Source organism: Manduca sexta, chromosome 12, assembly GCF_014839805.1.
Source record: "Manduca sexta isolate Smith_Timp_Sample1 chromosome 12, JHU_Msex_v1.0, whole genome shotgun sequence".
NCBI classification, from domain to species: Eukaryota; Metazoa; Arthropoda; class Insecta; order Lepidoptera; family Sphingidae; genus Manduca; species Manduca sexta.
The window spans coordinates 3,296,390-3,323,524 of NC_051126.1; the positions used below are offsets into that span (position 1 = coordinate 3,296,390).

The window sequence follows — 27,135 nt, forward strand, 5'->3', positions numbered from 1 at the left end:
TTATAGCAATCACAGCAGTATTGCGTATATTTTAAAATACAAAGTGGTCCAGTACAAACATACAAAGTGCGACTAATAAATACTGAGTTAAATTCAAAATCACAACTCTCTATTCCATGTAAATAAAATCCAACCCCAGAGACATATTATTAACCATCCATCACTCCAAGTGTATACAAATATATATACATTTCTGAAACGGTCAAATCTCCAGCCTTGAGACCATTATATAAGCGACTTTATTTAAGTAATAATTAAATATTCTCATGTACCTTGACTTATTATAAGCGCAACTATGTTTGCCTACGTGATGAATAAAGCATTTTATTATTTATTATTTGGCAGATCAAACGCACTGCAATATAAACAATAAAACTTAATCTCAAACTAACCAACCAAAATAACAATCATATCAAACACTAGTCCATTTATATTGCCGTAAGAAAAAAGCCAACATTGGCATTAAGAAATTGTAGAGAAAATGTCAACTCCCTAATTCATTGGTTTCGTATAGAAACTGCTGATTTTGCTGACGATGCGTGATCGCAACAAATTGTAACATCGTTAACAATACAACAGTGTGTTCGATAATCGAATGTGGGAAATGTCGCCAGTATTGTGTTCAATCTGCTGACCGTGCTATAATGCTTTTTAATAGAAATAATACGTTGCTATTATATTAAGCCGTTATGGCCGCCTCTTAATTCTGCAGGATGGTTAACTATGTCGTTTTGATTAATATTACTAAAAATATATGATATATGTATAAGTAATGAGACACTGGAAAAATCATCATGATTGCCTCGGTGGCTACATTGTATTATGGCAAGATTGCAGTGCTGAGCTCTCGGGCTCGATCCCTTGGTCAAGCTTTGATATTGAGATTTTCTACTGCTACTAAATTTATGTCCGATATATGGATAAGTTCGCCCTCACATCGTGGAATACGCACAGCGGTTAGTGAGTAAGAATGTGCGCGTGAGTGCATTTGCGTGGAAAAATTATCCCATAACACTTCCAAGACCTTCAGCTAACACCAACTCACCTTGAAACTTAGCTGAATGGTGCCGGGTATGAGGAAGCTAACATCCTGAAACAAAGAGAATTCACATTAACATTTAGCATTTGTTGCTAGAATACACACAAATTTAATTTTGAGGAATTAGGTTACGAAAATCCGAAAAAATATTTGGTTGCTTATATTTCAAGCCATATTATTATCACATAGATGTATTGCTTTTCATCAGTAGGGAGTTAAAGTAGATTTAATCACTACTACAGAGAAGACAACTTAATTACCGCCAAGTATCAAGAATATCATGAACATGTAGAAACATAAAATGTTAGATGATGATAATTGAGTTGATACAATCATCAATGGCTCAGTGACAAAGCAGCGGAGTTATAAACCATAAAGTGAATCCGATCTTAGATCAAACGTGAGGTTTTCTATTAAAAAACAATTACTTACGTCTATTGCATGGTATTACACCAAACATAATAGACATAACTGGAAAATTAGTAGATATTTACATTTCTTGTACAAACTATCCTATACTCCTTTAATTATATAAAGACTCACAAAACAAACTTAGCATAGACAATAATCGTATCAACAATCAGCTAATGGGCCCGGATGATCCCCTGTTTATTTACGAAGCCATTGAGTCAAGTAAACAGCATGGCGGCGGTTACTCGCTACGACCCACTCCGCGGAACGCACACATTTTTAAAGTGACGGTTATTAGAGTGATTGCTGTCGGTGTAGACAGATTATAAGTTTTCATTAGGAAATGTCTGTAGTTACAACATACTAATATTTATAATACCAACGTTTGTATAGATGTTTGGATGTGACACAGTGACGAAGAGTGGATACAACCCGATTCCTATCGGCTTGTAATAATATCAGCCCTGTATTATACTGTCCCACTGTTGGGCACGGGCCTCCTCTACTACTGACTACTGAGAGCGATTAGGCCTTAGTCCACCACGCTGGCCTAGTGCGGATTGGTAGACTTCACACATCTTCGAAATTCCTATAGAGAACTTCGCAGGTGTGCAGGTTTCCTCACGATGTTTTTCTTCACCGGATAAGCAAGGTCGCTCGCCTGGTGGTATACGCTAGTGGCGAAAGTCCATATAACCCGATTCTTTCCGGCTTCGCTTTCGTAATTTATATAAAATCTAATTATCATTAGAACGATTTGCAGACTGTCCTTATATATATTATTAGTACTTACATGTTGTGTCGGGTATCCATTCGGAAAATTTCACCCTTCGCCACTGATGTCATGACATCAACACCGCTGAACAAATTTAAAAGAAATTTGGCACTCAGACCATGCCCCAGATTATCAAAATGTAGACTGTTTTACTCTGGAAAAGCTCACAGTCACATTTTCATTACAAAAAAAATCAGATAGTTGGATGGAGCAAAATAAACTATGAAGCTGCCAACAAAGCCTATGGTAGGTTTTGTAATATTGTAAAGTTTATACGTTTATGTCGGGGATAAATCGCTGTCTCACTCTTACAAGGTCCTAAGTTAATTTATATCGATGTTGAAAAACTGAGATTTAAATTTTAATTTGGCTAAAAATGGAAATGATTATTTCAGTATTGTCAGCCAGCGAAACGATAATATTTACCTACTACAGTATCGACTCCAAAAACTTGTTCACTCCACTATTTTGTCAATGGGCTGGTATTTTATTTCTAATTAATTACATTTTAGCAAAGACTCGTGCAGCAGAGCCGCGGAGAAATTTTTGTATACAAAAAATTAATTTGTAATGTACTTTACAATTTAAAAATAGCCGTTTATTCTCATAGAGATTTTCGGTTTGGATTACCTTAGATTCTTGATATAATAAATCCTGGACAATCAACTTTTCCATCGCGTGTAAAATTTTACCCTAATCATGAAGTATTGATGTATAAATTTGGAACAATAAGAAGTTACAAAAGTTGGTAAAAATATTATTATTGATATACATAATAAAACGTCCGTGGCGAAAAATATTAAAAAGAAATTACGAATCAAAATGTAGGTACTGCCAAATAATACACAAGTCATTTTAACATATTCCTACACGATAAAATACAACCACTAACAAGTTAGTATAACTCAGGTAGAGATGTTTATATATCAGAGCAATGCAGAGTTCCGTCGGTGCCGCGGTGGCGCAGCGCGGCGCAGCGGAAACAAACACCGCAATACGAGTCCCGACGGCAACACCGACACAAACCTCCATAAAAATATAAAATTACATCAAATATTTGCAACGTGCCGTTTATCAGGCATCAAGCGAGGGAGGGAAGTGGCGCTGGCGCCGGCGGGCCGGAGCGTGGGCCGTGCGCACGCATCCAAAGCAAAAAGCCGACCGCCGCGCCGCGCCGACCGGCCACCAGGCTGCGGCATTCCTCCTCCAAACCGGTCTTTATTCAATGGAAGCCGATGTTCGCACGTCGCACCCACAAAAAACAACCATATACGTAATACAAATAAAGCCAAAAATCCAGAAGCAAACGCTGAACGTGCAGCAGATGCGAGAAAATTATAATCATATTGTAGAAGTAATAGTGTACAAAAAGTTGAATGATGGCACCGGAGCTGAATATCAAACGGTGAAGGTTGACGTATCAAATCACGAGCCGGTGATGGATGAATCGAAAATGAAAGGGAGATCGGGCAAAAACGTCACGTGCATTATTACGTTCATGTACCTAACTGTTGAGTGTTACTGCAATGGCGTTTGAATGAAGGAACACCGAGACGATTGTTAACGGATGTTATGCAGATAAAGATTTGACATCGCGCTAAGATGTTTACAAACAAAATCAAGATTAATAAAAAGTAGTATCGTGTAATGAAGATCCTGATGCTTACGTAAAACTTTTTATAAGTTAATTTTTTATTTGGAGGTACCGACATGATTCAATTGCACTTTAATTTAAAAACAACAATCATTATTATGTCTACAATTATGAAATTACGCAGCACAAATTATAAATTAGATACGTTGAAATAATAATAAAGACTTTCTTAATATGTAAAATAATTTAATATTTCTTGTAAGTCACATCAATTGCAACCTTGACAATGTCAAGTCAAAAGGAAGTCAAGCTTGTTGAATTTGATTTTGATCTTAACAGGATAGTCATGTAACGTAAATATTTATTTAAAAAGGACCACATAAGTATATTCAAATAAAATGTACACGACAGAGATTGCGACTTCTTTAAACTTAATTTAAAATTGATTCAATCAATATGTTGTTTAGTCCTTGTGCTAAATATTTTGAAAAACAAATTAGTGACGTAGTAGACGAAAAAATTCAACACATCTGAGAATAATTTCAGTGTAATATTACCAAAATGATCGCAGTTTATTTAGCAATAATCACCGCATTCAAAATCAATCGAATTGTGAAACTTCCAAAGCCCGATTAATGCAGTGCTATGGGGCAAACATTCGGCGGGGTGACGTCATAAAGGGACAGCGCGTAGGTAGAGCGGCGCGGCTCATACGTCCACCGTTCCAGGAACCGATGGGCCACGGCGTCATAAACTCCTGTGGACAATGCCGCCGAGCGAGCCCTACAACCCGCCCCCCCTTCGCCGAACCCCTCCATATTCATCTCACCCCGCTGGGACCGCAGATAACGCGGCAAAGATCTCAAAATTCCAACTGCCTTTTTTTTCTTATAAATTCTTCCGCGCAAGGTTATTGACTTTAGATTACGATAGGAGAAGCATGTTTGCATTGTCGGTTAGACAAGAGTGGGTTTTAATAAACGTTAATCTAATTGTTTTTTTAGCATCTCGTTCGGTTAACAGTTTGTTATTCTAATGCCTCATAAACTTTTTACTGGAATAAGTGGGTGAAAAGCACGCAGTGAGGGTTTATTAATGCTTATGTCATCTACCAATGGCGATCGGCGAGGTTGAAAATGTATTCATCCATTTTGGTGAATTACACGTATTTCAACAATTCTCACACTATTACTATGCATTTTGACAAATAATTTAAAAATGTATAGGTAAGTAACGGACCCGGTTTTGTACACATAATACAATAAAAGTACTTTTATAGAATTTGAATAAAAAAAAATAATAAATTTGACGTCATTCACTTGTTGGCTCTTACCGCCTGAATAATTAAGTTATTAATCAACTTTTTACGGTTAACTGTTCGTTACTTCATACGAGCAATAATTGAGAAGGTACAAACTCAAGTCATAATTGTGTTGTCATTTCAGACTAAAACATTCAATAAAATATGAATAAAAAAAAATTATATAGACAATTTATTTAACCTTCAACCATTGACCTAATCCATCCCCCTCTTAAATTTTAAGATACCACTAAAAAGCTCCAAAAATCCACACCTTTTAATTGTAACAAATTCTCATAGAAAAAATATAGGCGAAAGCGGTATCAGGCCAGTTTTTAAGAAATAAGAATACAACCGAAGCAGCTTTGTGTTGAGAAATTCGAGTTTACAAGTTGAAATTTGTTTTTAAGGCTTCTCAACTTTTGGTCGAAACCTAAACGGTGTTCTTTCATCTCGCTGTACGATTTCTGAGACCGTCGCATTGTGGTTTGTTTATATAAATGACCTGATGACTTATGACATATTTTTATGGCAGAAGACCGATCAGTGCTTAACCGCCATTTTTTATTAACGATCTCTATCGCTTTTTTCCATTTATCTCAAAAATGGACCAATTCCTTATAAATTTTACCCCTCGTTTAAAATGTCCATAGTTATATAAGTGATTCTAATTGTTATTTAGAAATAATAATTATTATAAATTGTTTTGTCGTCTCATAAGTGTAACTTTGTTCGCCTACGTGATAAATGCATTTTATTTATTTATTTTTAATCAAAGCAAAGTTTTTTAATGCTTTCAAATGACTTCTTTTAATTGGTTAATTCTCGAAAGCACATTGTAAATTGAGATAGTTTATTGAAAACTGGTGTATGTGTGTTTGGGGGGTGCTCTTGTGTAGTGTGTGTGCTAAGAGTCCGGGTTCACACAATAAAGACACTCTTTCCCATACCAATATTTATTATTAGCACTAGTAACACTACAGTCTACAGTTCATAATTACTAAGAAGTTACACTTGTTTACCTCTATACCTTACTCGCTCTGATGCACTTATACGCACTGTTATTCCTTCACTACTCGCTCTGATTTACATGGTTGCTTTGGATTCCCGAACTGACGAGGTAAGATTCCCCAACCCTTATACATATGGGTCGGAGAATCTTGACATCGCGATGTACAAAATTAAAGAAATTGTACAGCGCCATCTATTGCCCTAATTTATAACTACTGTACGTCATTACTTATTACAACGCCATCTTTTAGTTTTCGATGGATTAAATTGTCTATTTTATTAATTGATCTTTGAACATGCCGCCCACCAAGACCATTTAGTGACGAAATGGTCTTCACAATTCAAATGTTGGACTCCGCCCACCATGGCAATATAAATGTACTACATTACATTTGTACTTATCAATGAGCGAATATAAACAAGTATGACAATATCCTAAATAAACTTAACTTAATGACAACTAAATTAGCATTGATTTGGTAACGAATACAGAAAACCTTAACTAATACTTATTATCTAATTACAAATAATTCTAACTTAGTAATAACAGTCACTCATTAGCAGGTAAAATACATAGTTTGGACGTAGGTCGTTTGATGATTGACGACTTGGTGCGTAATGTAACCACACGAGTAATTTGATCTTGCCCTGGGTGTTTTTCTAGTATTCGACCTAACAACCATCGACTAGGTGGTAAGTCGTCTTCCTTAATTAGTACTATATCTCCTATGTTTGGTTCTGGGACTTTGTTAGTCCATTTATATCTGTGTAAGAGATTTGTTAAATATTCATTACTCCAACGTCGCCAAAAGCTTTGATACATTTTTGAAGTAACTGCCATCTACTAAGTGAATTGACCTTCGAACTTTCATAATTAGGATCAGGCACTGTAACTAATGGTTCGCCTATTAGAAAATGTCCTGGTGTTAATGGAAGAGGTTCAATCACGTCGGTGTTGTCCATGACCGTTATTGGTCTAGAGTTTAAACAAGCTTCTATTTGGTTAAGCAGTGTGGTCATTTCTTCAAACGTGAGCATTGAATCACCAATAACTCGCTTGAGGTGAAATTTTGTCGATTTTATGCCCGCTTCCCAAAGACCTCCAAAGTTGGGAGCGTGAGGGCGGGATAAAAGTGCCATTCTGTGCCATGGGTTGCTAATTCCGCAGCAGCCGACTTGTGAGCTGCCTTAACTAATTGTTTAAGTTCCTTGGAGGCACCTACGAACGTTGTGCCATTATCACTCCATAAATGGGAACAATGACCGCGCCTGGACACGAACCTTCTGAAGGCTGCTAAAAATGCTTGAGTACTCATGTCGCTAACTAATTCTAAGTGTATAGCACGTGTGGACATACATACAAATAGACAAATATAACCTTTGTAGGAATGATTTCCTCTTCCTTTACTTGTTCTTATATTGATGGGTCCCGCGTAGTCTACTCCGCTGTTACTAAATGCTCTAGCTGGAGTACAACGAACTGATGGTAAAGATCCCATAAACTGAGTTCGAATTTTTGCATTTTGTCGGACACACTTTACACACTTATTTATGTGTTGCTTGACAATACTTTTTGCTTTTATAATCCAATAAGCTGTCCTTAAATAATTTATTGTTAGTTGAATACCTCCATGTAACGTAGCCTTATGCGCATCTGCCACTATCAAATTTGTCAAATGTGAGTTGTGAGGTAAAATTATAGGGTGTTTCGTTTGTTCATCTAATTGTGACTTTTCTAACCTTCCTGTAGCTCTGATTAATCCCTTTTCATCGAGATAGGGACCTAATGCACTTATCTTGCTTCCTTTTAACTTGAATTCTTTATTATTCTTTTGCAGTTGCGTATATTCTTCCCAAAATTCCTGCTTCTGAACTTTTCGTATGCAACACAATAACGCTTCGTCTATCTCGGTTTTGCTTAAGTCTAATTTATTGTATTCTTTTCTTTTATAAAACCGTCGACAGTATGCTATGACTCGTATCAACCTCTGTAATGATGAATATCGTTGTATAATGCTATCATCTTCAGTTTTATTAAGATGTACCTTTATAGCTTCTTCCAGATCAACTTTTAGATCGTTTGGTCTTTTGTATATTATCATCTTTTCTTTAAGAAGTGAAGGACCTGAAAACCAAAGCGTATTCTCTGGTAACGAGGCCGGTTGAACTCCTCTTGAAGCACAATCTGCAGGATTTTCTTTGGATGACACATGATACCATTGAGACGAGTCTAGTGTTGTTAATATTTCGGAGACTCGATTTGCTACGAAGGTCTTCCATCTACTGGGGTGGCTACTTAGCCATGCAAGAACTACTGTTGAATCAGTCCATGCCTTTATCTTATTCTTCTTTATTCTTAGTATTTCAGCTGCTTCGGCTAACAATTTTGCTAGCAGTACTGCACCACATAGCTCTAAGCGTGGAATGCTAACTTGCTTGATCGGCGCAACTCTTGTTCTGGATGTTAACAATGAGACATGTATCTTGCCATCATCATCTACTATTCTTACATAAATCACAGCAGCATACGCTAATTTTGATGCGTCACAAAATCCATGGAGTTCTATGTCAGCAGTATCTTTCTTTATATGTAACCATCGTGGAATACGAACTTCAGATAATTTTGGTAACTGATTTCGATAATCGTCCCAACTTTCTTTTAAATCTGCTGAAATGGGTTCGTCCCAATCGACACCTGCCAACCATAACCTTTGAATAAAGATTTTTGCAACTATCACACTCGGTGCAATCCATCCCAGTGGGTCATATAACCGGGCGATTGTAGACATAATTGACCTTTGTGTTTCTGGTTCACTCTTCTTGGGTAAATTCACAGAATATCTAAAATTATCTTCGCAACGGTCCCATGTAAGACCTAATATTTTCGTAATGTCGTCTATTTTAATTTCTTTACTGAACTTTTCTGTGTTCTTTTCTATATTGTCTTTCTGCCCATATAACTCTTGTTTATTACTTTGTGTTAGGAAGTATGACAATAATTCTTCATTGTTACTGTTCCATTTTTGTAGCTGAAATCCACCTCTTAAAAGTAAATCGTTCATCTCTTTATAAAGTGAGGCTCCTTCCTTAGTGTCAAAACATCCAGTCATTAAGTCATCCATGTAGAATGATTCTTTTACTTGTGGTGCGGCTATTGGGTAATCCTTTGCTTCATCATCACTTAATTGTTGTAATGCCCTAACCGCTAAGTAAGGTGCTGAAGCGGTACCAAATGTGACTGTCATTAATTCAAATTCCTTAATTTTATCTTCAGGATTATCGCGCCACACAATGCGTTGAAATTTAGCATCTTGTTCTGCTATGCGAACTTGACGATACATTTTGACAATGTCCGCCACCATAACAATTGGATAGATTCTCCATTGAAAAACTAAATGTCTTAAATCTGGCTGCAATTTAGGACCTACCATTAAACAATCGTTTAATGAAACCCCTCGCTTATTCTTGCTGGAAGCATTAAATACTACTCGAACCTTTGAGGTTGATTTATCCATTCGTACAACAGCATGATGGGGTAAATATACTGCTTCGTGTGCCTTTTCGTCCTTTTCTTCAACTGTTCGCATGTGCCCTAGTTGTAAATATTCGTTAATCACTCCCTTATAACTGGCCTTGAGTTCCAAGTCTTTCGAGAGTCTTTTTTCCAATGATTTGAACTTAGCTATTGCTATCTCCAATGATCCATTGTTTTGACATTGGGCAAAATCTTCTCGGAAGGGTAAATTTACAATATATCGCCCTTCCGGTGTTCTATTTGTTGTCCTTTTGAAAATCTCTTCACAGGCTTGTTCTTCTTCTGACCATGTTGATCTTGGTAATTGTTCCTCTAATTCCCAAAATTTCTTTAAAATGTCTTCTTCTGTTCTAGTATGCAATACTGAAATAACGTTCGAATTTTCTTTAGCTTCGCTTGACCTGACACTGATTGACAGTGCCTGATATTATCCATCCGAGCTTCGTACTTTGAGCAATAAAGTTTCCGTTTGGACTCCTCTTCATGCCTTCTTTTAGTATGTGGCTGTACACATTGGCTCCAAACAACATATCAATTTTGTTCGGAATGTTGAACTCCGGATCTGCCAAACATAAACCATTTATTTCTATCCAATCAAATGGCTCTAATTTCCTTTCAGGCAGATATGACGTAATATTTTTCAACACGTAGGCTTCAATTTGCAGTTCAAAGTTCGTGTTGACTCTTGATCTTATTGTGATTGTAACCATGTATCTCGATTTCATACAGTGTTCTCCTCCCAAACCCGTAATAATACCATTTGCAGGGTTTTTCTTTAGACGTAATAATTGAACTGCTGCTTCCGTTATAAAACAAGCTTGTGACCCTTGATCAACCAAAGCTCTTAGTGTTGAATGATTTCCTAATCCTGACTCGGCATGCACTAACGCTGTGGCTAATAAAACTTGTCTGGGCCTGAAGGTCTTGCGAGTCGCATAGCACGAAACTATTGGAGACTTTGCTGTATCAGATTCATTTTTCTTTGCTCTGATGTATCAGTTGGTGAATGCAGTAGAGAATGGTGCCTTTTGTTACATATTTTACAACGAGCTGGGTTTCTACAGGTGTATGCACTGTGATTACTGCCCAAACAATTAAAACATATAGATTTTTTACTGACGAAATCGCGTCGTACTGCATAATCCTTGTTTGCAAACTTTTTACAAAAGCAAAGTTTGTGCTTGTCATTGCAGAATTCGCATAACCTATTTGTGGCTATTAATACTTTCGTATGTGGACGGTTGGAGTCAGCAGTTGCATGTTGCGTTTGTACTTTCTTAAATTCTATATTTTCGAATGCACGAAAACGACTTTCCATAAATTCTTTTAACTGATCTAATGTAGGTAAATCGTTCGATTGATCATCAGCGGTTTTCAGTTCCCATTGCTTACGCGTTTCAGTATCTAACTTAAACGATATAAGGTGAATGATCATGATATCCCATGTGGTTACATCAACACCAATATTTTTTAATGCGTCCAAACAGTCATTGGTGGTGTCTAATAAATCTTTTATAGCAGACGCCGATTCAGCATTCATTCGCTTTTGGCTGAATAACCGTTTGAGAATGCAATTGGCTAAATATTTTTTGTTGTTATAACGCTTTTCTAATAACGACCAACAACGACTGTAATTGGCGCTCGTAACAGGAGTGTTTCTTAAAAGCTTTTCTGCTTCGCCTACTAAATGCGTTTTTAAATAGTGTAACTTTTGTACATCATCTAAACTATTATCATTGTGTACTAATGAAGTAAATAAATCACGAAATGTTGTCCATTCAGAATAATTACCAGAAAAGGTTGGAATCTTAATTTTCGATAACTTTGCTGCTGAATTTGTGTTCGACTGATTGCCTTTATTATTGTTACTGGTTGGTTGTTCCACCTTTTCTGATAAATTGGATGCTAACAAAGACTTATAAATAAAGTAATTTTCCTCACAATTTTCATAAATGTTTTGCGTAACATAAATTGACTGTTCTATTTCTTCTAATTTCGAGTTTTCATACAATTTGAGGTTATTTGCTTTAAAAGTTTGCCAGTCTATTTCTAAATTGTTAATTCTTGTTTCTACGTATTCTTTTGTGATACGATCTTTAGGACTCTTTTTGAAATTAATTAAACCTCTATTAATAGAATTATGTATGTTAACTTGTGCATTGACGAGCCCTTGCATTGTTACAACTATTAAATTAACTACTTAATTAACAAATAAATAAAATAATAAATATTAATAAATACTGCTCTGCTCTGCTCGGTTGCTTGTACTTGATGGCTCCAATGAAGTTGCTGGACCCGCTGCTGCACGTAGCGCTGCGACCCGCAACGTATGGTGACTGGTGAACTGACAGTAGAGGACACTGAACTTTGCTTTGTAGTAGTCACTGAACTTTGCTTGGTAAAAGTCACTACTAAACTTTGCTTGGTAGAGGTCACTGAACTTTTGCTTGGTAGAAGTCACTGAACTTTTGCTTGGTTGAAGTCACTGAACTTTTGCTTGGTAGAGGCCACTGAACTTTTGCTTGGTAGAGGTCATTGAACTTTGTATCGTAGAAGTCCCTGACCTTTTACGTGATAGAGGTCACTGAACTCTATCCGGCTCGAAGGACCAATGTTTGGGGGGTGCTCTTGTGTAGTGTGTGTGCTAAGAGTCCGGGTTCACACAATAAAGACACTCTTTCCCATACCAATATTTATTATTAGCACTAGTAACACTACAGTCTACAGTTCATAATTACTAAGAAGTTACACTTGTTTACCTCTATACCTTACTCGCTCTGATGCACTTATACGCACTGTTATTCCTTCACTACTCGCTCTGATTTACATGGTTGCTTTGGATTCCCGAACTGACGAGGCAAGATTCCCCAACCCTTATACATATGGGTCGGAGAATCTTGACATCGCGATGTACAAAATTAAAGAAATTGTACAGCGCCATCTATTGCCCTAATTTATAACTACTGTACGTCATTACTTATTACAACGCCATCTTTTAGTTTTCGATGGATTAAATTGTCTATTTTATTAATTGATCTTTGAACAATGTGTGTCATTAGAATTAAATGTAAACATCTATCATGGGAGAGGATTTGTCGACGCATTCATGAATTTAAAGTCTTGGAATGATCGTTTGTGTTGGTTTTCTTCGTACGGCATTCTCTGTTTAATGTTTTGCGTAATAAATAACATTATAAATAATTAAAAAGTAAGTGGGCCGCGAAATCAAACAGCTTTATCCGCGGCGAGAGCGGGCCGAGTCGATCGCAGTTGTACCGATGTTTGAAGGAAGGCGACAAGCAGGCAGCTTTTTCCTTTTTTAATTTATTACGTACTAGCAATAAACTCTTAAGAGATCTAAAGACATCTCCACATCGGTAGCGACCGATTACTGCAGTATCATTACATTTAAAAAATGACGACAATAGCAGTAGATTTTGCAGTGCTATTTATTATGATATATTATTCACGTTTTGTAAAGAAAATCTGTATACCAGACAATTATTTAATAGTACTAGCACATTAAACCTGTATGGTGTGAAACTAAGTCCTTTCAGAAAAAAAAATGTTAACTACGACGTTTGAACAAAAATAACTTAAAAGGAACGATACAGACTTATGCGATATGATATTATACCGAGTGCAATTGATGCAATAAAATAATGAATATCGCAACATTGCGCTCGAGTTTCTTTGTCATTCTCGTTTGATGAATTAATTATATTTAATTAATTATATTAGTTCATTGAATATAGTATTGAGTGCAACCGTGTAAGTGTGGGCTTTGATGTCGGCTACAAGAATCTGTATTCAGTATTGACAAGAGAAAATATCAAGTGCAGTAATTAGTGAGCCTTTGTGAACGCCACGCCGAACTACATCGAATAACAGGGACATTTTCTTTGGGATGTAATGAATCTACCTTCTGTAACATGACTGACTAATTAATACAATAGGATTACTGTGGGCTCTGTGGCCAAAAATGACAATGGGAATTCGCAAAACATAGTGTTTGACATCACAACCATGATTGTCAAAGTCTGGTCTTGTAATTAGTTGACTTAGATGAGCCGGGACCCGCGTAGGGCACAGAGGGCCTGGCGCGGGTAGGCAGCGAGGCCGACACAGCGGCGTCGTGGTAAGTAGGTGCAAACACACACGATCAAAGTTCCTCAAAGCGGGGCCGCCTAAGTGTGCGCCCTGCGGGACTTACAAGTTGATAGGACATTCCGTATTAATTAACTAAATAAGTCCGCTAAAGCGGAGGAGTTTGAAACAGTCGGCGCTGGCGACTTGAGAGTTGTCAGTCTCGTGTCAATAAGACAGCCGGAGACACGAGACACGGCGGCGTCGAGTGTGGGACGGGGCGGGGCGCGGACGGGGGCGCCGGGCGTCGGGCGCCGCCACCCCAGTGTGTGGTTTCCTTTTGATGTCATCTTCGCGCAAACTTTGCTACGGATCGGCTTTGAGATAGAGAGACGGAGAGTGACTAATTTGGCCCAGCATTTGATCTCGAGAACTCCGATGTGCGCGTCCCGCTCGCACCCGCCTCCGGTCGCCGCCGCCGCCGGGAAGCTCTTTGCAAAATTTCGCTTTGATCGCAAAGTTAAATTATATGGGAATTGAGCATTAAATGGATACACATGCGAGACATGTAGGCGCGCACGGGGCGCACGTGTCGCGAGGTGCGACTGGCGAGCGGCGAGCGGTCGACCAGCATGCGGCAGGGCTGTGCCAGCGCGGCGACGTCGCTGACACCGCTGCCGTGGACGATGCGCGCCAGCGGGGACGCGACGCTCAAATAAAACACACCAAGCGCCGTTTGACGATTACGCCGACTTACATAAATAATGAGCGAAGAGTCACTTTCAAAGTTATACATTTGTGAGCACGGCGCTTGTATTTAACTCCGCCTAATTTGCCGCGAGTGCGCGGTACCTTTGAGAGCTCCGTTTTTACTAGTTTACGAAACAGATATTTGCGCCCGCCTTCCCTTTGATACGGCACTTTGTGGAACATTTTACACGAGTTTCTTTTGAGGCCATTCAGACGGTGAGTAACGAAAGGCTGTCTTTGATAAACACGTGCGAGGACTCTTCAGTACTTATTAGGGGTGCTCTCTTTGAAAGTGCTTCTTGTGAAATCTATTTGAAACGTTCACAATATCAAAGCGGCTCCGATGAAAGCTGCGCTAATTAAACTGTCACTAATAAAATTATGTGAAAAATTGAATCTACGAGTGTTTTGTTCTCGATAAAAGACTCGTGTAATTGGCGATATTTTATTAAGAAAATTGGTTTATATTAAAGGTGAAATTTAGTTTAATTTTTTTGCTAATCACGGCTGATATTAATTCTAAAATTGATATTAATTTGGATACATCGATCGATGTTGGGTGGGCTCAAGGTGTGCTAGTACAGCGGTGTGGTGTAACAGGAGCGCAGGGCTCAGACCAGCGAGCACAGAGCTATTAGTAGGTTATTAATGTTGGGTCACACACGCCTGTGAGTCAAAGACGAGTCCGCAAAGTGGCGCCTTTGTGCGGCCGCGCCGCGCCGGGAAACGCTCGTGTGCCGCCGCCGCCGGCCCGCTCGTGACAAACTCTTTGTCTCACGGTGCTCTGTCCGACAATATTTAAACCAACGCGTGCAATTAATTACTATTTTATACTTCACTATATTAAGTGTTATTTACAGTTGAAATAATGGAATTAATTGATAGAAACATATTCAGTTTGACTCTACTTTCAGTGGCCTAAATCATGAGAAGGTAGTACGATCGATACGAAGGTATAACTCAACGGTGTTTTCGTAACTGAGAACAATAAAACGACATAGCGAAGCACCTGAGACTCAATAATCATCACCGCCAATCTTGTAAACAAGTTTACGAGAAGAATGAATCCTCCACTGAAAGAAATGGAGAATAATTAATCCTCGTCCAGCTATATAGCAAAGCTTTACTCTAAGGTTACTACTAGTGGTTAGTAAGTACGAGTAAGGTACTCTAACTTACATTTAACATCGATATTTTGCGGCACAGAAGTATCTCGGACGTGGGGGCCTATTTATGCTAATACAGGGAAATGAAAACCTCACCATTCTACTCTCTCCTTTATATAGAAAGTCGCGGGATACGCATATGCATGCAATCGTAACGCTCGCAGGAGTCTATTCTTGGTTAGAGCCTCTCGCACTCAGAAATCCGACCAAGATCTTACCTTGATCGGATAAACATTGACTACAGAATACAGCGTGTTTAACCACGTACATTATCGACACCTTAAATTGGAACTCATATGTTACGCAATGATTTCTATAAATAACAATATATACCAAATTATCATAGATATAACTTAAATTAAAATCAGGTTGCGCGTTTATCCTTATATTAAAGTATAAAGTTGTGAAGCCTTCAGACATTTGCATAAACAAGATGCTGATTATGAAAGCGCAACACAAAGACTAAAAGTATTACAGAAATGTAATTAGTTTGGAACATTTTTCATAAGGCTTTGGACGCTTCCGTTTCTGTATCTAACGTGTTTACGACACTAATTTATGCTAGAATGAGTTTGTACTTTGAACAGAATACTAAAAACGGATGGTAGAATCCTTTGGAACTATATTAAAAGCCATTTGTTTGTTACATAAAATAAAAATATCAGAATTGTTTTTATTAATATTGAACAGCATTTAGTTGGGATTTGTAGTTGATTCATCATCGTTGCTCAACCCATGCTGGTTGCAATAACTTGCCAAAGTTGCCCTATTGTTCTAGACTACCTTTTGGTGGAGAAGGGTGAAATTTTTCGAAAGGTAACCCAAAGGCAAAAAAATATGGCCTTAGATAACATATCGAGGCCAAATTTAACAGAAATCGATAAAAAAACTTAAAAGGGAAGCCGGTAGGAATCGGATTTTATGCACACCTCGCCACTGCTACCTTTAAATTATCACATAAGTGTCTTAAAACAAATTGAATACTTTATCCATACCAATATATAAAGCTGAAGTTTGTTTGTTTGAACGTGCTCATCTTAGAAACTAAATGTTTTTTTTTCTCTACATTATTCCTGAATGGTATAGACTATTTTTTATCCAGGTAAAATATAAAGCGGGACTTTTATTTAAGCAAAAAATTCATGCAGCCGGAGCAGCAAGTTAAGCTAGTCATAAATAAAAAAAAAACCATAAATTTCATTAAGCTAAAATATTTTTTAAAACATTCTTTTGTCATTCCGATTAAACATAAATAACCGAGACTGCATTAAAAGCAGTTCACACAGGTACAGGTGACCATCGGCCATGTGAAATCCGTCATTAAAAACATACTTGAAATATGTAGTTAAAATTTACAAGAGGAAGTGTTTTAAAAAAATCTTTCAATAACTTACAAGGTTTATGCACTCGGTGGCGACCGCGAACTTTTTTAATAGTTTTAAGTGAGGGCACGACCGGTGTAACTTTCGGATCTATTTATATATTATTATAATTTTGTTTGTATTGTATTAAGGTTCTAAATAATTATGAAAACGTGCAAATGATGAATGTATTTTTGTTTATAAAATTACAATTATCAGTAATTTTTTTTGTTATAAAAATACAGATACACAGATAAGTAGTCAAGTGAAAATTACTGTATCGGAGGAATAAAAACTGTATTGTAACTTATGCATAACTCGGGTTAAAAATATATCGGAAACAATGTTTATTTAACATTCAAATATTTCAAGATACAAATAAAAAAGTAAACATTTTCAGCGTGATTAACTTATAATCACTATTTAAAACAAAATAGCTCAGTATCAGCCTGGAGTCTGGAATTTGTGCCCGATGTGATGATAGGCTTGCCCCCTGTCACATCATGGGATGGAACACACTTGGCGAAAACGCTCAACGCGGCTCAACTACCGCTGCATACTCCTTCGGGGATAAATGCGTGATGTGTGTGTGTGTGTGCGCGTGTATAAAACAAAACATTTTATCAAACAATATCTATAACGCGCGGACGAATCGCTCTCACAAAGAATGTTCTAAACGTTTAACGTAGCATAACATTCATCAAAGGAATATCTCAAAGGTATAAAAAATAAAAATCAAATCTAGAAACACAAACACTTCCAAGAAACGGTACGAATCAAAGGGCCGCCTAATTTACAAATTGCAATTACATTCACAGAGGAAAGCAAAAATTACACCAACAGATTACCAACACTAAATTTAATTACCGAACGTACTCGAACGCGAGCCGGGGTGGGGATAAACGCGACAAAGTAAAAACACCCGAAAGGAAACTCGCAGCATTGATATAAACGAAATTTAAATTAAGTACAAAGGGAAAGGAGATGAAAAAAAATCCTTTCATTGAAAGCTCTCATCCCCGGAGTCAGAGGGCCGGTAACATCAAAGACGCCGCCCCGAGTCTAGCGTTATCTGCGCGAAACCGGGTTTGGAAATTAGCACAGAGCTATCCTTTTTCTCGGAGAAGCGTTACCGGGCGGCGAGCGGCGGGCGGCGGCCGGGACGGTCAAAGACGCCGCTTGCGCACCTCGCAGGCTTTTAGCATTACTGTTTCACGAGGGTTTTTATATAATTTGCACACGGACGGAGCACCGGGCTGGCGGGCACCGAGAAACGACACCTGATAACGCTAATGACGTGTATTATTCAACGTAGCTACTTCATTTTCAAACGTCGCCGCTCTAAAATCCAACGACGGACGCGAATGTGTCAAAGGCGACATAGAAAGAATTAATTAGTTAATTGAATTAAGTTACATCGAGTTGTTTGTCTTTCCGGTTGTCTTACGTAGACGATGTGAATTTTATATTTACTTATCCAAATGTAGTGACGTAGAGTATTGGCGTGGTGGGGTAGACACGTCATGGATATAAAATTTTGGACTTCTGCATGCATAACTATTTATTTGATCTTGCCGAAAACTGACAAAGATTTTTTTTATTACAATTCACACGGCCAGTGAGATTACTGGAGATTGCAAAGATCCCTTTTCCAATCTTCTCTAATATGCTAGTGGTGTTAAATATAAATACCGTTTACCAGCAGATAACGCCTTGTTCTTTTGCCGGCCTTTATTTTAAAAACTCATTATTATGCAAAATAAATATAACGTATAATAATAATGAACTTATTGTAAATTCTGACAAGGATACTAAAGAATGATATGCAATCGAAATCGCGACCCCTCAAAACCGCTTCACCACCCGCTGCGCAGGAGACAGGTAGAAATGCATCAAAACTGTAGGTTACTAATTATTTTAAAGGGCCATGAGTAATGACAATTGACGAACACTATATTTACTTTGTTTCATTTGTGGGAATCGCAGAACTTGCAAATGTTTGAAAGGTGCTCTAGCCAGCACAATATCGAACATGAATAGTCGATTTAAGCACGAATACATGTAATAGGATGGGCAGACTCTACCAGGAAGTGCGTTCTCTACAAGATATGTGTCTCTATCATAAATGGTCGCCTCTTACAAGAATGATCGATCTAGCAGTATAGTATTGTCTACAATAGGCTCTACTCGGACAGTTACCATTATCTCATAGGAACAGATGTGAAACTGGCATATTGTCGCGTTAAGTGCGTTCTGAAATTATTTTGCCAAACAACGTCCCAAAGCCGGCAAAGACTGGCAATTTCTTCGAAACGTGGGTGTTAATAGACGATGGTAATCACACCATCAAGAAATCGCAAACACGTTTGCTTTTATCATGAACAATGACATCTGCTGACCTGTACGTGGTATGGATTTCGTGGAACTGAATTCTTAAGATCTCAAAGCGATTTCCAACCTTCAGGGTTCTTAGTATTACATAATTTGCTATTGCGGTCCCTTATATTTGAAAATCTGTCTAGCAGTGGCGAAAGGGGAAATTTTCTTAAAGGGAATCCGACACAACGTATAGATACCAATATGCATAAATGCGTTCTGCAAATCATTCAGATGATAATTAGATTCTACATAAGGGAAGCCGACAGGTATCAGGTTATTGGCCCTTCGCAACTACTGTCTAGATAGATTACCATTGCACACCTAGACAGTGAAATAGAAATAGACATTTATATATTTATAATTAGGACAACCAGTAGTTATGTGCAAACATTGTAGCGTTCACGTGCGAAGGTAATTGTAGTTTTTAACCACTGTCATTTCTAGGCGTTTACATTAAAACATCGAGGTTTTGGTAGACGAGCGCAGTACACTATCACATTGTGAATAGTTGCAATTGTTTGCGGACAGTCTTGGGGTATGCCAGCGGCTAAGGGAGACTTTTCTGAAAGGGAAACTGACATAACAAATACGTACTAATATACATGAATGTGGTTTGCAAATCGTTCTAATGATAATTAGATTTTACATAAGTTGCGAAAGGGAAGCCCCAGGAATCGGGTTATAAGAACCTTTCGTATGGCGTATACCACCAGGAGAGCGACCTTGCTTATCCGATTAAATTAGTTGTATACAGACACACAACATCCCCGAAGGGGTATGCAGAGGCGCAACCATGGCACCCACTTTTCGCCAAGTGTGTTCTGTCCCATGATGTGACAGGGGGCGAGCCTATCGCCATATCGGGCACAAATTCCAGACTCCGGGCTGTTACTGAGCAGAAAAACCCAAATATCACTTTGCCCGACCCGGGATTCGAACCCAGGACCTCAGAGCGCTGCCGTACCGCGCATGCAGTACAACTACGCCACCGAGGCAGTCAGTTGTATACAAATGACGTAAAAGCTAATGATTGTGTAGTGTGTGTACTTAGTAAGTCATGTAATGTATAGTATTATGAGTGCAGTGTAATAAAAAACCTGAAACCATCAACACGTCTCAACATATATATTCATCCTTCCATTACAATAGAGTGAACCTGTATTGTAAGTAAATTTTGGAATAGAATTTACGAAATAAAGTTCTACAACACAGTACGCCCTATTTGATACTAGATGTTGCGACTCCGTGTGCAAGAACAACCTTTTCCGGAATAGAATAATCAGTGTGCACTATCAGGATAAAAAATAGACTACATTTTATTTTAAAAAATATATTTATGTGTGTAAATAACGTTGAAATCTATAAAGCAGTTCACGATTTAACTTTTAACATACTTAGAAATCTTAGAGATCTTAGAAATTGCGATTACTAGTTTTTTTTTAATATATGACAATCTATGCGTACAGTATACAAGTAATTATTATATGATTTGCATATTATCAAATAAATTAGTTTAATAGAGACAATGTCGATATAGATGACACAATTGAAATATTACTCATATTTAAATCACTGGAATATTCCTAATCAACATTTAAAAGTTGTACCTTTATGGATTAAATACGCGATTAATAAAAAAAAACTAAATTAGATACGGTTCATGAAAAAATGATACAAATAAAAAGATAAACTAAGTTTTAAAGAAATATAGTTTCGAAGCTGAAGAAAATCCGAGCGCGTTGATGTCTTTTGTACAAGAACGCGAATCAAATCGCTCCTTGTGTTTCAACATCGGTAAACTGCTTTTTAAATACAACATAATTACGATATAACAATGACCCGCAAATTACATGCAAAACAATTATAATGCTCAGACTACTTTAAAATAAAACATCGAACCCAATAATATAAACAAAGCATCTTTTGTGAAACAACAAAAACAATGGTAACAAAACATTAAAGTGCCATTACTGTTAATAAAAATTTACACAGCGTCGTTAAACAAGGTAACAACGTGAAAACAATAACTACGAGCAATGGAGCGGAACAATGCATGCATTCAAATATTAAAATTAACAACATAAAGCTGTTACTACACAAAAACTTGCCCACGCCCGTACCGTTGAAGGATGCGGAAAGCTCGAGCCGCCAGTGCGACCCGCTGTTAGTCTCTGTGTTAGTTAGTTTAAATATCTAACCTGATTTCTAAAATCGCGATATTAAAATCCCAATTTTACATAAAATCCTGGTAATGATCACGAAAAACTACACTTATTTCACTAAATAACTATATTACAGACACAGATTAAATATTACACGTACACTGATTAGCACACGAAACTATTTCGAACAGATTTACGAATAATACGATCGCGCGGCAAAGTCGCAAGGAACCGTGACAAACGCGTCCACCAACGGTGCAGGCCGTGAAGCAACTGTCAGATTTCCGCGCGAAAAATGCGCGCGCCGCACGTGGTCGCGAAAGTGGGCGGCGCGAGGGCCTTTACGGGCACGTGATTGGCCGACCCGGCTCTTTGATCGTCCGCCGGCGACTAACTACATTGCTCTGCGCCTTAATCTCGGTAGTAACGTCCTTTTAAAACACGTAATTTTATTACAAAAATGTGTACACTTTTTATGGTGAGAGTCGAGCGACAAGCCCGTCAGTGTACACGGTCAATGCAATCGCAATACATTACCGGGTCAGCCGTCAGCCGACGTCAAAAGACCGAATGGCGATACCTTTTTCGAACCATTAAATCGTTATAAACTCCACGCATCCCTTTGACAGCGTGAACATCAAAGACATATGGGAAAAGTAACTTTTACCGTTACTTTGCACAAGGCCATTTTCATAATGAATATTAAATACGGTTCGTAAGTTTTGCCATTTGAGATTCTTGCCAGATTGAGTCGTGTGGCCAATCACATAAATTACTAATACGAGACAGTTTCAAGTGTACCAACATATGAAAACTGTAATGTAATGTATGCCAAATAGTAATTAAACGCAGCAGTGTCATTAGAGTGTTGGTGTAGAGCCGGCGGCGGTGCGGCGGTGGTGCGACGTGTACAACCGGAGCGGCGCGGAGCAGCGGCCGGTGCGATTGGTGATATTAATAAAGAGAGTGGCGCGAGGCTGTAGCGGCGCTGCACCCGCCGGCGCCGACACGTCTCGCGCGATATTACCCGCGCGCACACAACACACACAGCCGCGCGCCGCGCACACCACGCCGCCCCACATATAATGTCAAAGGGTGAGCACGCCGCCTCACAAAGCGTAAGTGCAACCACTAAAAGCCAATCCTAAGTTTTATTGATACACATTGTATTGCGACAAAGTCTCCGTCGGCGGCGGCCCCACTCACCCCACGCGCCGCACAAAGACAATATCGCGACGTCAAAGGAGCGGGCGTCCCGCGGCCGGGTGGCGCGCCCGCCGCCCCGCAGCCGCCCGCCGCCCGCCGCCGCCCCGAGGAAATGAAAAATTAAATTGTCAACACATTTAATATCCGCGAAAACGTGCACGGCGTTGCCTTTGAACGCGTCTCCTTTGCGGAACCGCCGCGGCTCTGGCTTTAAGTATTAAAATTTTAGTCGTAAAATTTGAATTTCCTTTTAAATTTAATTAGATGTCACAGACCCAGTTCGATGTGGCATTAGATCAGTAGCGCTAATGAGGCCCGCGGTGAGCACATGTCACAGGTGCGAGCGGGGCACGGGCGCCAGGCGGTTGTGTGCGACGCGGGAGAGGCGCCGCGCGGAGGGAGACGCGGGCGGCGCGACCGACGCCCCCTCGCCTTTGATCGGCGCCGCCGCTTTGACAATTATTAAAATTTGCCTCGTACCTCTCGGGCCTCATCTTTTTCCGTCGCCTCGATTACGTCACGGGTTTGTCTCATTAGGGCTTTTGTATGGTATCGCGGGATCCCTTTGATGCGGGGAGATCGCGCGGCGTCGCGGGGCGACGGCGGGGGCGCAGCGCGACTGGATGAGACGTTCGTGGTCCACCTGCACTTTTTTGGCGCTTCCACGACATACACAAATTTGCACGTTCCACTCTAACTTAGGTGTCCACGACCAAAGTACCGTGAGCTGCGATCGCGCGACTCCTGTACATAATACACTATATAGCGCGGCCATACGCGGCACATGTTTGTCCGTCCGTCCGTAAGCTATTCGATATACAATATCACGCGGTGTTTGCCGGCGCCGGGCGCGAGCTGCGAGCACTCGACACCCCTTTATTACTTCTGTTCTCTTTGTGCGCGCGCTATCATCATCAAGCATACGTTTCGAATTAAAACTTCATACAATGACAATTTGTCGCCCCTTTGTTCAATTGCCGCCCACCATGGTAGCCGATCACTTGCAGAATATTTTCGTAATATATCGTTATTATTTATAGATTAATTAATGAGAAATTTTATAATGAGTAAATTATAAAAAAAGCTCTTAAGAGTATCATTTTAAAAATATGCTATACATAGTAGTAACATTAAAATCTTATCTTGTAATGAGACTATACATAGCTATAATCGAGTATATAGTGTTTCATAAATTACTGAAAGTTATATTTACCCTAAATATAATGGCGCCCAACGTGAGAAACCGCGTCTTTCTTAACCATCCATCATTTATCAAATAAAAATAAAACATTTAAATCCAGCAACGAACACAAAGTGGACGATTCTGAAAGAGTTATCACAAAGTTCATGTAATAAGGGAAAACTAAAGACATTTTAAATAAAGCTCTGTAAAAGGACAGATGAAAGGGAATTCGCTGTTTGTATTAGTGGGCAAAAGAAGAGAGCCTGCACACAAGAGCATCTTTGGTCGCCGGCGCGTCGCAAACGAGATACATCCTGAGTTAAAATAATATCTTATAATATAAAATGAAATATTTTTTCAAATGTATACTCTTTCCAAGTCTAATTATAGTCCTGTATTTAATAATTACTATTCACAGGGGCGCCATCTCATTAATCTTTTTTAATGTTATTTATCGACCTCTTTGTACTACTTTCTGCTAAGTGTGCCTTTTATTAAATGTATTTATAACATTGACTTGAAATTAAATACTAATTAGTGTGTATTATAGATATTACTGATTGTGTCCTGTCAATACTATCAAAATCTGTTTTAAGAATGATAAAGCGATAACGTATTGTTTACGATTCGAAACCATCTAATTCAAGTTTGAAATAACTCGATGATATATTTTGAATAATATTATATATCGATTCAGTAAAATCGTTAAGCCGAATTTGGTTATAAGTAAAGAGAAATTAATGTATTATTCGTTACCAGACATTTATCATTACGATGTATACACACGTTAATAATAGATTTGAAATATTGGAAACTACTTAAAATAGCCTACAAATAGTTGAAATAATTTATGTTAATATATATTATGGTTATTCAAATGCATATTTCAACTTAGACGATGTTATCATTATTTGGTAACAAATACTTAAACAATTAGAGAAAAGAAGAATTTATCTAATAATATTATGTTAAAAGGATGGAGTGGTCACGTTAGTATATTACTAAATGCAAATAATAAAACACTGTGTAAAAGCTTTCCGAAAAAGAATATACCAAAGCTGAGCTTAAAAACTTTCAATATTTGTTTACAATACACAAACTTTCCCTCTGTTTTGTTAAACTGCACGAAACCGTTACAACATGTTTTTAAGGACACTGCAGTTTTTACACACAAGGGTCCAAAAATTGCCCCCCGCCGCCTTTAGAGTGACCCTCAGCCGGGGTTCGAATCTGAGGCATTGAGAGTCAAAGTTAACGCGAGGGGCGCGAAGAGACAAAGCTCTTTGTTGCGCCGAACACTGCCTCTAGCCTTTCATCTTCCGCCGTCCTTCAGCGGCCGAACCGACTACGCGTAGGGCTGGCAAAGATTATTTTACCCGCACTTGAGTTACAACTTGTATTGAAACATAAATGTATGAATGCTTTTTTGTGAATTATTGTGTTTAGTTTTTTTGTTTATATTGAGCATTTTTTTAAGTACATACGTAGCACATTAAAATAAATTGTATCAATATTTCAGACTATTCTAATCTATCGCTGTCCAAATTTCAGCCATCTTCGTTCAGTCGTTGTGTCTTGATTAAGTAACAAATATCCATCCAAATAAATATACTTTAGTCGGTTTTCTTCACACGTGTAAAATTATTAGATAATATTCTTCTTGTATAATATTTATTATAACATTGCAAAGTTAAGATACATAAAAAAGTGTTAAAAAAATTTTTTACTCATTTAATAATATTTTTTTTTATTATACTGCGATACGGGCCTGGAGCGTAGTGTAGTGGCCGCAGTGAGCTAATGTTGTATCTATGAATAAATAAATTAGACAAATAACTAGATCTAATTAAAAATGTGAGATAAATTAGGTACATGGTAAAAAAATGCTTTTATTGTGTAATAAAAACAATCGTCAAATTCACCGCATACTCGTCATTTAAAAGACTAAATGCTAACACAAAAATCATATCGAAAATTGCTCCGAAATCTACAACCCTAAAGTTAGTGCATTCCGTTTGATGTAAAAGAGTATCCTTTGGGGGCGAGACGATTTTCTTATTATCAACATTGGCGTGTATTTCGCGTAAATATCGTTTGATTTTATGAATCGTTTGCGGTTGAAGTGAAATACATAACATTTCTCACAAACAGCCGCCTTTTATGACGTTAGAGGAAATGTCGCCTGTATTTTTCTATTTTTGACCTGAGGGTAGAAAATTATAATGAAAACCGCGATAAAGTCCGTAAAATAGTTTTATTTTAATGTCTAACATTCGCGTAAACATAATAAATCCTTATTTTAGTTTATAGTGTCAATCAATCCAATTTATTTTGTTTGGCTGTGTTTACGGTGTCAGTGTTGGATATAGCTTAAATAGTATGCAGGAATTAGCCGAAACGACCGGTAAGGTAGCACTGTTGATGATAATCCATTGCTTCAGGTCAGCAACGTCCCGGCGATAAGTAGCCTCGCGGACATCCAAATACGGTTCAGATCAAATGACTCATCTAGATCTAATTTTAGACGTTGTATTACGTTGTATTCTTCTGTGGATTTTTTTACGAACTACCTGTAACATACATTATAACACTTTGTATGCGTCAGTACTCTTTAGTAGATAGATATTGTGTTTATCATTGTGATGTCAGTTTTTAACATCTAATAAAAGGTGTTATTATAAAATAGCTGTATTAATTAGTTACATGCACAATATAACACTACCCTTCCATCTGATAGTAAACGGTTTCAACCCCTGATACATATCGGTAGCGCGAGGAATATAGTCAAGTTATTGCTTATTGAGTCCATAGTATATTATAATAATTCCCCGCTAAGGAAAGAAAAAAAAATTACTTCGTCTATAAATCACTTAATAGATATTGTACCTTAAAAGTATCATTATAAAAAAGTTTTCACGTCACACTTTTACCTTTTTCAACATTCGTAAAATAAACCTTAAGTGTAATCCTTCGCTTCGTAGGAATAAAATTATTTTTTAACAAGTTTTATATGTTATTAATAAGTAACTAATACCGATTAAAAAGGATGAGGATGAAGAGTTTAAAGGAATAAATTGTTTGCGAATAGGGGTTGATTTTTCAATTATAAAATTTATTCATAGGTTATTTTTGTAAAGTAAACAAATGAAAGAGTCAGGCGTGTGAATGAAATAGTTC

The 27,135-nt window shown here is 38.0% G+C and overlaps 1 protein-coding gene across 2 annotated transcripts in view; it reads right to left on the bottom strand.

Annotated features, from left to right (window-relative positions):
- Positions 1 to 27,135, bottom strand: part of LOC115444835 (axin) — a 102,144-nt gene that overhangs the window by 44,572 nt on the left and 30,437 nt on the right. The window contains exons 1-2 of one of the 2 annotated variants that reach the window (XM_037437749.1): positions 21,606 to 21,831; positions 1,046 to 1,090 (exon numbers count right to left, since the gene is read on the bottom strand). The gene's annotated coding sequence lies outside the window, so the exon portion shown is untranslated. Of the gene's footprint in view, positions 1 to 1,045; positions 1,091 to 21,605; positions 21,832 to 27,135 lie in introns of those variants that run through there. The other variant, XM_037437748.1, reaches the window with a different exon arrangement.